General features: G+C 31.6%; 1 long non-coding RNA gene across 1 annotated transcript; it reads left to right on the top strand.

Annotated features, from left to right (window-relative positions):
* The first annotated feature begins 430 nt into the window (after positions 1 to 430).
* On the top strand, positions 431 to 1,985 carry LOC140431563 (uncharacterized). Its single transcript, XR_011949700.1, has 3 exons — positions 431 to 881; positions 938 to 1,022; positions 1,074 to 1,985. It is a non-coding gene; the product is annotated as an uncharacterized lncRNA (long non-coding RNA).
* Positions 1,986 to 8,762: the final 6,777 nt, after the last annotated feature.

The following is an 8,762-nucleotide window of genomic DNA, read 5'->3' as shown; positions in this document are numbered from 1 at the left end:
GACACACTCTGTATAATAGAATATACTGTTTTTGTCACTGATTGAACGTAATATATGTGGTATATTAAAGCTAACTTCCACCATTAATAAATAAGATTGCTTGTTGATATGAGTATCAAGTTTAATTAGTTCCAATAATACAGTGTATCGATACTTCATGAATATTCACAGAGCACCATTGTATCCAGTAGAGGAACTGATGATGTATTATGTAGAATGTAGAACAGTCAATAATATGGACGCCACTTTATTTAAAAATTCTCTTAAACTTCTAGTTTGTAGTTGCATTGTTATGCTAAATGTTGGACTGAAAAGTATATTAGTCAAGGAACTGAAAACAATCATCCTAATAAACTGAAAACACACAAAATGTAGTATAGTAGAACACTCTCTATTCAAAAATATAAAAAAGAGACAATGAGGGCTATGATGTATCATTTATGTGAAATAATTACATGGTGTAAACTCCGATTTTAACACATTTATGTAAAAATTTCCAAATCGGTATGATATAAGAACTACGTATAACGGGTTGCCTATCTTGATATGTAATTTATCTATATGTAAATGTAATTTTTAAGCTGCCTAAAATTACGTCCGTTTTTGCTCTTAGTTAGGTTATGTTATTGTATGTAATTTGTGGAAACAATTTACTATTTGTTTATAATTATAATAAAATAAACTAATGGCTTCAATTAAAAAGAAGACAACCAGGAAACAATTGGAAGTGATGTTAGACTTTATAAAAATAAATAGTGCTTACTGGCAAAATAGTCAAGGAAGGCTAAGAAAGTAGCCCAATTGTGAGAGGAATTTGCTATCATGGTAAATACAGTAGATGGTGGCCCTAAAAAAAACAGCAGAACAATGAAGACATGTAGGTAAGAAAATTAATTTCTGTTACTATCAAATTTAATAATAAATGCTAAATTTTTAGGTGTTCAATGAGTGGAAGATTTTGCAACTCATTTCAAAGATTCATCTTGGGGAGCCCCAGATTATAAATACATTTAATTTTAAAGGTAAAGATTAATGATTGATGTATTATGTTTATTATGGTGTATATTTTTCAGAAGGAAAAGGAAATCAACCTGTGAAAATTAAAAAGGCAATAGTTTTATTTAATATTCTATAAACATATCCTTTATAAAATTATATCTCAATTATGGAATAAACTGAATATAAACATTTTTATTTAACAATTTTATAACTTTTATAACAATGTTTTAGCCGCTTTGTAATATGTTTCAGATTTTTTGTTTTGTCTTGATCTTTGTGTTATTCTTTTTGATTTTGTAACTAATTGTAACATAAATACCTACATATCATTAAGAAATATACTAATTATAAACACTTTTATTTAACAATTTGTTTTTATTTTACAACACGAAGTTTGCAGCAATAATACTTCTTCATATTCTCTAACGGTTATGAGCACATTTGAACCATTTTGTAATATATTTTAGTTTGTTTTACCATTATCATTAGTCAACATCAATGCATCACAAGAATATATGTTTCCAGCTTTAACAGGGCTGTAATGTAAAACCCTGTGCATGTGCAAATAATTCTTTGGGACAATCCTCCATTCACCCCTGTGTCTACCAACTCTTCTCTAGATTCAAACTCCAATAGATTTTAAATGATCCTCTAAATTGTCTTGATACCTAAGTCTTGGGTCTTCTTCTGGTTTATTGTCCCATCAGCCCTCTTCTGTTAAAAACCTTTCCTACTGTTGCACCTACCTCTTGCCTGATGAAATGCTCTATCCATGTAAGGTATGCTACCTTAATTAATTTTATGTCAGGTTCCACAAAGGTTCTATACAACCCAAAGTTGTAATGCCTGTGCCACAAACCTTGTTCTTTGTAGTAGTATATTTTAGGTGTATTTGTAGGTTTACTTTGTAGTATATTTTAGGTTTGTTTTAGTTTTTGAAATTGTATTCTTTACTTGTATGTTTTAATTTTCCAAGGGTTTTAACAAATTTTCAACTAATTTGTAATATATTTTAAATTTGTTTGTTTTTAACTTTTTGCAATTAATCGTAACATACAGGTTTTATGTTTTTAAACATTTTTATTTACAATTTTATAACACAAAGTTTATATATATATATATATATTGATTATATCTCATATAATTATAAAATAAACTGAGGATAAACATTTTTATTTAATATTTTATAACATAACATTTGCAGCGATAACACTTCTTTATATTCTCTAAAAGGGATTTCAAAACATTTGAGCCAGGTTGTAATATATTTTTTATTTTGTTAGTGTTGTGTCATTTTTGTAATTAATTGTAACATACGTGATTTTTGTTTTTAACAATATATAAACATTTTTAATTTAATATATTATAATACAGTTTGCAGCAATATAATATCTCCGTATTATCTAAACATTTTAGAACATTTTGAGCCACTTAGTAATATGTTTTAGATTGTTTGCTTTGAGCTTTTAGTAGTTCATTGAAATATTAATATTTATATCACTAAACTATACTAGATTATAAAACTCTATCATATATATTATAAAATGATGAAATATCACTAAATTGTAAAATTATATTACTGTATTTGATTATAAAACTATATCACTATTTATCATTGTGAAATAAATAAATTATGAAAATATTAATAAGTTTTTTGTTTCACTACACAAAGTTTGCAGCAATAACACTTCTTATTCTCTGTGCTTCCAACACCCAACCATTGGTTTTGATTTGCCTCCTTTGGAATCATTTCTATGAGAACTACAGGCTGTACTTCATCTTTTTCACCATTTTGGCACCAAGTGTTCCACTATCCCTGCAGTTATTTCTGTTAATACTTTACTAAATGTACTTTGTTCCATTGAAAATAACAGGTTGTTACCAGAACATTTTTGGTAACTTCCATTTCCTACAAAATTAAGTAGGGAGAGAACCTTTAATTCTATTGCAATTTAGTTAGAGCAGAGCTGGTAATCTATTTCAAATGGGTTACTGGTGTCCCGTAACTGATGTTGCTCTACATTTACATAATTTCTTTCTACCACATCATTCAATTCATTGAGTAATAACAAATTTACAAAATCCATTTTTTCAAAAACAAACAAGAAGCCAAAAGTTGGGTTAATTTGAATTATCTGACAGATCTTCAGGATATGACAGAACCGAAAATAACGTTTTATGTAATTTTCTGCTGTGGCTTGGCCATTTTACGCATAGCAACGCAGGGCATGATACATCATACCGTTTTTACACATTATGTTTTGAGAACTGTAATCTGATGTACGTTTTCTGAATTTTACACTAGTATGTAATTATTTACGTAAATGATACATCATAGCCCCCAATATTCTCAAAATAAGTATCAGTATTTATCAAGCAGAGTCTGTACGGCAAAAATATTACTATTATAAATGAACTTAATGACCAACTTCACCACGATCGACAAGGACATTTTTCCTCTCATCAGAATATGAAATAGTTTTATTAGGATATTTTATTGTCTAAATTTAAAAGGTTGTTATTCTGGAAGTCGGCGTGACAGTCAACCCAGGCTCAGGTGGGCGAAGCGCATTCATTTCCCTGTGAGGAGTCTTTTAGTCGGTTGATGATTCGAATCCTGGCCAAATACGCTTTCGTCTCGAATGGACATTTGGTTATTTTGTGTTATACTGATATCGAAATAGTTAGAAATTAGAAAAATAACTCTACTTTTAATCTTGTCATCGTGGCAATATCATTAAACGTAGAATACTAACGTTTCTATAACATACGTAAATGCTAACTATACGTAAATTTTACGTACTCGCTGATTTAGGTCTAGTATTTTCTTTTTATTTCATATCTAATTAAAATAAAATGGTTTAATTTCAAGAGAAGTTTAAAAAACATTAAAATTATAATAATCCAAACATAAACAACATAAAATAGATAGTTTTGACACAGAACATCATCTCGCAGTAATATGTACACGGTAAACCTGTGCATATAATAAACATTACAAATATAGAAACGATAACCTTCTATTGAAGTACACATTCCATTCTTCTTCTTCTTCTTTTGGCATCATAAACTCTGAGATAGCGCGTCCTGTCTAGCTATGTCCTTCTATTCAGATCTCTCTTGTGCCCTTCTTCTCCATTGTCTTATGTTCATTGTTTTCAGGTCGTCTTCCACGTCATCCAACCATCTCGTTCTGGGCCTTCATTTTTTCGCCTTCCTATGGGCTTCCATTGTAACATTTTCTTTGTTGTTTTTGCATAGTTTTATCTCTGCACATGTCCCAGCCATGACAGTCTTTGACTTTTCACAAATCTTACAATGTCATAACCTTCATTTAACTCATTAACCGCGTCGTTTCTCCTAATTCTCCATGTGCCATCTTCCTCTTGTACCGGGCCATATACTTTCCTGAGTATTTTTCTCTCGAATGTCCTGAGTTGGGCTTGATCTTTTTTCGCCATTACCCAAGTTTCACATCCATAGGTTACTACGGGTCTAATCAGTGTTCTGTAGATAGTCATTTTGGTTCTTTTGTCTAATAATTTCGATGTCATCAATCTTTTATTAGCATAGTATGTACGATTCCCGCTGGAAATACGTGCATTAATTTCGCTACTTACGGAGTTCTTCTGATTAATTTCTGTGCCGAGATATGTAAAGGCATCCACTCGTTCGATAGTATAGTTGTCTATTGTGATATTATTTTCATTGTCAGTTATTCTTTTGACTGTCATATACTTCGTTTTTGCTTCGTTTATTTTGAGACCTCTTTTTCTTGCTTCAGGATCAATTTGTTTGAACACTTCCATTAGTCTTGGCTTATTCCTACTAATGATGGCTACATCGTCTGCATATGCAGTAATTTGTACTGATTTGGTGTTTATATGGCCGGTTATATTGGTTTTTCTGATGACTGCCTCAAGAACTAGGTTGAATAGCATGGTTGATAGGGCATCTCCCTGTCTTACTCCCATGTTGATGTTAAACAGGGGAGTGAGTTCTCCATCTACTCTGACTGCGGCTTTTGAACCCTGCGACGTCATTTTTATGAGGCTGATGTATTTCTTAGGTATACCTAGATTACAAAGGTCTTCCAGCATTGTCTCTTTTCACACTATCAAAAGCTTTTTTAAAGTCTATATACATATTATATAGGTCTATGTCGTATTCATAAGCTTTTTCTTGTATCGTTCTTAGTATAAATATGTTATCTGTAGTGGCTCTATTTGGTCTGAATCCATTTTGATAATCACCAATTATATTTTCGGAGTATTCTAATAATCTATTGTGGATTATACCCGAAAGAATTTTGTATATTACATTTTTAGCAATGTAATTGGCCTATAATTCTGGCATTTCCTCTTATCTCCTATTTTATATATTGGCTGTATGAGGCCAACTGTCCATTCCTCTGGCATTTGCTCCTTCGTCCATATTATTGTTATTAGGTAATGGATTCTTTCCCAGAGTTCGGATCCTCCATGCTTTAATATTTCTGCCGAAATTCCGTCCGTTCCTGGTGCTTTATTGTTTTTTAGTTTATTTATTATCTGAACTACTTCCTTATAACTCGGATTTTCGATGTGCAGCTCCGCCGTATAATATATTGTCTCGTTCTGATCATTTTTTGTTGTATGCATTTAGATTTTCTTCGAAATATTGTTTCCATCTCATTATAATTTTTTGCTTCTCTGTTAGTAGTTCTCCGTCCTTGTCTTTGCATATCGTTAGTTTTGGTCTAAATGACTGTGTGCTTTCTTTTATGCATTTATAGAATTTTCTGCTTTCGCGTCTGTTGTTATGCTTTACGATTTCTTGTACTTGTTTTTTCATAGCCTCTCTTTTCTTTCTTCTGCATATTCTAGTCGCTTGTATTCTTTTTTCGTTATAAATCTAACTGCTATTTCTTGTGTTTCTTTGAAGTTGGTTAAGCCTAGCTTGCCTTTTTTCCTCTACTGCAGTTCTGCATTCATCATCATACCATTCCGCATTTCTTTGCCTTTTGACTTTTCCGACAGTTTCCTCTGCTGACTCCGTTATAATTGTTTTTAATTATCTCCATTCCTCCTCTGCAGTATTTTCCTCTCTGGTTCGGTTGAGTTTTATTTAAGGAGCATATCTGTAATCTTGTCTCTTTGTTGGGCTTTTGAATCCTTCGACATTCCATTTTTTGATTTGAATATTTTTCCCTTTTGCTACTGTCGCTATTTTCTCCCGTAATTTTGTCCCAACAAGATAGTGATCTGAGTCAGAGTTCGCCTCGCGATACGTTCTCACATTAGTTATGTCTGTTGCCCATATTTTTGAGATGAGTATATGGTTAATTTGATTGGCTTCGTTAGTTCCTGGTATTTTCCATGTTTCTTTATGGATATCTTTTCTCTGGAAGTTAGTACTGACAACTACGTAATTATTTGCTGCTGCGAACTGTGCCACTTTGAGTACACATTCCATACACATTTTTATTTGACGCTTTCCACATAAGGCACTCCCACACTTGTAACATTTGGGCAATATGCATAGCTGCCACCTTTTAGTCTTCCTATTACAGCAAATGTTCTGAGACACTTGGTCAAACGTCACTCTGAGATAGCGCGTTGAATTATATGTATGGGTTTTGTTGTTTCATGATTAATGTTTCCAGAAAAATGCATAGTTGAAAGTAGAAGAACTGTCTTTCTTTGCTTAGGTTTATAAGATAGTAAAGTCATGTTTTCGTGGTACACAAACATACTTTAACCGCACTTCCAAGTTTTGTTATCCTGCAATTCAGAAGGTATTTCTCCTTTATTTTTCCTGAGTGTTTCGATCATTGTCAAATTGTAAGGGGAAGATAATAATTTATTCGCAAGAGGGATTCTGGAAAACTAGTTGTCCATTGTCACATTACGTCTGCTTCCATGTAAAGGTCTCGTCAAGCTTGAAACAAAATGTTTTGCTAAAGAAATACCGTTGGTTACAGTAGATTTATCCAGATCCGGTGTTGCATTTATTACATATTTCGTAGCCACATCGCAAACCATAAGTATTTTTATGACGTATTTACTAGGTTTGTTTGGCATATACATGCAAAATGGATACCTGCCACAAATTTCTAAGAGTTGTTCGTCGATTGTCACTAGCTTTATAATTTTTAATACAGTTTTCAATAAAGAAGTTCCAAATTTTAGATATTGGAGCAATATTACTTTTTTTTTACTTTCTTTTTTTGTCAAGAAGTTATCAAATCGTAAAGAATTGATCAAAAATTTAAACCTTTCTTTACTCATTGTTGCTTTATATCTATGGCCACAATAAGTGCTATCAAACGAAACGTCAGCTGAGAGGTGATTATTTTTTAAAGCCGCAGATAAAAATAACAAACCTAACAGTGCTTTCAGTTCAGGCAGTGTCGTTTCTTAAACAGTACCTTGTTTTGTCTGGTACTTCTCTGGTACTTCTGAAATTTTTTCATTTGTACGTAGCAAAACTTCGTCCAGAATCTGATCTGTAAAAAATTAATTAAAAACATCTATAGGTTCTATAGCATCTTAAGCTAAGTTGGTTGGACCTGGACAGATATAAACAATATTTCTGGATGCCACTTTACTACCTCCATCATTTATTGGTATATTACTCAACTTATAACTGTTTTTACCTACTAAAGACTGTTTATCCCATATTATAACAGACGATTTTTATTCAATACAGTTATCAGTATATGTTATGTTGATTCTGATCACGGCTGCTGCATAATTTTAGATTCTTTTACGAGAGCATGCATTTCTTGTTTCTTTGTGAGTTTCAGCTGGTGTATCTGCCCAGGTGTTAGCTAGTTTTGTAAGACATTTTCTTCGTCCTGTGTAGGATCATAGTCTCTATCTTCAATACTATCGTAGCTGTCAAATGGATTTTCTAACTCCTCTAGATCATCTTCTGTATCACTTAAATCACTGAAGTCACTATTAATAATTTCCTCCAATTCGTTCTCAGTAAGAGGACGCTTTAAATTAACATTTTATTTTGCAGACATCTTATTTATACGTTAATAATAACAACACGTCACAATTACGTACAAAACTTCTTACGCGGATACTAACCACACGTTAACTACTACGGTCAAAGCCTAACCCAAACTTAAATCAAAGCGAGTATTCATTTGTTTTATTGACCATGAAGTGAGGATAGCATAGCCCACGCGGCTAAGCATTGCCACGTTTAGTTTTCTTTCAGTAGCTGTCAGATTAAAATCGGTACGTAATATTTACGTACGTTAGTACTCTAGGGTTAATGCCATTTCTTTTTAATATTTATTTAACACAAACACCATAATAGAAAAAAAAATAAGCGTAATGTTTATTTACATTTATGCATGTTTAATATACTGTATAAAATAAACCACAAACACTATTCTCAATAATTTATCATTTAGACCTACAGTTTAACCACACCTTATTTGTTAGTTCTCTATATTGGCTTTTATTAAAACTTCTCATGTAAGCTAAAAGCAATATCTTCTAGTTTTTGTCAGAAAATTTTTCACTCGATTAAGAGTAAAACTAAAATTATTGCATATCTCTTGCACGTCATTTTTTTAATGTCCCAATACGGTACTTACTTAAAAAACCACGCCTCGTATATATATAATATATCTATATTCATCTATATATAATATATATATATTATATATATATATATATATATATATATAATATAAATGTCTATCTGTATGTTTATATAAACAAAATCTGGTTTTTTAGTTCATTTTGTAAGATATTCGGTCA

This window comes from Diabrotica undecimpunctata, unplaced genomic scaffold, assembly GCF_040954645.1.
Source record: "Diabrotica undecimpunctata isolate CICGRU unplaced genomic scaffold, icDiaUnde3 ctg00001348.1, whole genome shotgun sequence".
NCBI classification, from domain to species: domain Eukaryota; kingdom Metazoa; phylum Arthropoda; class Insecta; order Coleoptera; family Chrysomelidae; genus Diabrotica; species Diabrotica undecimpunctata.
This window is presented reverse-complemented; position numbering and strand designations above follow the sequence as displayed.